Genomic DNA, 2,853 nt, shown 5'->3' on the forward strand with positions numbered 1-2,853 from the left:
GATCTCCAATTCCCGCAAGCGGAACCCGACGCGTAGTGAAGAACTGCCGCGGGCGACTCATACATTTGGCGGGGAACGCGAATAAGTCTTCGACGGGGCCGTGCGAAGTCCGTAGAGGCGGTAATACTCGAATTTTGAAAGAAATCGAAAAGAAATCGTTCAATATGATAACGGCGGAAGTGATAGCAAAAGGTAAATAATAGAAAAAAAAATACGAAAAAAAATTCAATTTAACACGGCCGCCGCAAATTAAATCGAATCCCGGCGACCGGTTCGAAACCACGACCCCGGGTCATCCGCACCTACGCCTAACCGACCTGCCTACCTACTTAGTTGAGAATTGGAGTCAAATCTGTGACTCTTAAGATGTGTCGCCGTCCCGGCGAATTGGGAACGCGGTTCGCACGTCCGCTTCGGGCGTCGGAGCAGGCGATCAGGCCGCATTGGATGGCGGACGAATGGCATCGCCGCAATCGGACGTTAAAAACGCGACATTCGCGAAAAATATCGAACGTCCCGTTGCATGTATTTATGCCTGTATATAGCGATACCTACTCAACGGCGGCGCCGCGGGCCGTCTGCTTTCCGCGACGTCACTACGCCAGAGACTCCCCCCGGAGAAAGTGCGGCCGCGGGCGGCCTATACATTTAGCGGGGAACGCGAATAAGTCGGCGACGGGGAGGTCCGACGTCTCGTAGAGGAGATATTGGTGACGGTAGTCGAAAAAGTCGGAATAATCGTTAAAATCGCGACGACGCCGCGCTCTCCGCGATCGACTCATCCGCCGCGGGACTCGTCCGGGAGGAAGTGCGGCCGCGGGCGGCCTATAAATCTAGCGGGGAAGGCGAATAAGTCTTCGACGGGGCCGTGCGCGTTCCTTACTGTCACCAAAAACGCAAATTAAGCCATAAATTACGTGTATAAAAAATTTAAAACATTTCGGGAGTCCATGAAAATTATATAGACACCTTATTTTTTTGGGTGTCTAGCAGGTCTGTCTCCTCACTTATCCGAGTAGGCAATCCGACTACGTCGGATAGCAGACAATGTTTGACAACGACTGAGTCACGTAACCAGGTATGCGACCCGACTGCGTCGAATCGCGGACAACGTTCCTTAGTGTCACAGAAAAATCAAAATTAAGTCTTAAGTTATGTGAAAAAATAATTCAAAACATTACGGGCGTCCATGCAAATCATATAGCCACCCTATTTTTTAGGTGTCTAGCAGGTCAATCAATTCAGTTATCCGAGTAGGCAATCCGACTTCGTCGGATAGCAGACAATGTTTGACGACGACTGGGTCACGTAATCAGGTATGCAATCCGACTGCGTCGAATCGCGGACAGCGTTCCTTACTGTCACCAAAAACGCAAATTAAGCCATAAATTACGTGTATAAAAAATTTAAAACATTTCGGGAGTCCATGAAAATTATATAGACACCTTATTTTTTTGGGTGTCTAGCAGGTCTGTCTCCTCACTTATCCGAGTAGGCAATCCGACTGCGTCGGATAGCAGACAATGTTTGACAACGACTGAGTCACGTAACCAGGTATGCGACCCGACTGCGTCGAATCGCGGACAACGTTCCTTAGTGTCACAGAAAACGCAAAATTAAGTCATATCGAAAACCACAAAGGCGGTAAAAATCGAATTTTCAAAGAAATACTAAAACTTTCGTCACAGGGCCTAACCTGGTCTTAAGGCGGAAGAGATAGCGAAAGGTAAATACAGAAAAAACACGAAAAAAAAAATTCACTTTACATTGCCGCCGCAAATTCTGCAGTATTTATAATTATCAAATTTTATTACCTCAATCAATTAACTCACCTAAAAACTGTAATATATTAAGTTTTACATAGTATACTTGTAGGTTAGTTATGTTACTATTGTCAATTCAAGTATAAAAGAATCATCCCAAACTATCCAGCATAAAAAATAAATAACGAAATATGTAAATAAATATTTATATATTATAAAATAATAGTTTATATCATATGATACTCATAACTAAACATACCTATGTAAGTCATACCTATTATAGTCATATCATCATACAATTTAATTGCCATACTTCAATTAAATACATAAAGTTCTATTTTGTATATTAATATTGTATTATTTAGAATCAAACTGTAATATATCAAGTACTTACTACATAGTATATTTAATATTAGTTATTTAATATTTAACCACATAATCAAGCCCATGTCAAACGCTCAAACCTACCTAAATCAGTAATATCAAATAGTATAATAATCATATAATTATACAATTTAAACTTCCAGAGTATTACATAGTATCTTTAGCAGTATTTTTATCCTCCATATAATTTTTATTTACCAAATTTGAATCCCTCAACCAACTGTAATATAAAAGGTTACTACTGTCTATTCAAGTATAAGAGAACCTTCCAATATAATCCACCAGCCCATGTAAAATAATAATCAAGTGTTAATTTATTATTAATTATTTAATAAATAGTTAATTTCCCACACCTACTTATATAAGTTATATCAAATTGTATATAGTCATATCCTTATACAATTTAGTTTTCAGACATTTATTAAATACATAAAGCGCTACCTATTTTGTTTATTAATATTGTATTATTTTAGAATATGTAGCAGTATTTATATGCTACACTAAATTTATATAAATGACTCTCCTAAAATTTGTAATATATCAAGTACCTACTACATAGAATGTTATCTAATATTTAACGATTTAGATGCGTTGCTCAATAAAGCATATTATTAAAGCAATATTTTTGGATGTCCATTAAATATTGTATTAATTTGATTTTATGCTCATGTTAAACCTACCTTTAAGTACACATTAACAATAATAC

Source organism: Acyrthosiphon pisum, chromosome X (genome assembly GCF_005508785.2).
Source record: "Acyrthosiphon pisum isolate AL4f chromosome X, pea_aphid_22Mar2018_4r6ur, whole genome shotgun sequence".
NCBI lineage: Eukaryota > Metazoa > Arthropoda > Insecta > Hemiptera > Aphididae > Acyrthosiphon > Acyrthosiphon pisum.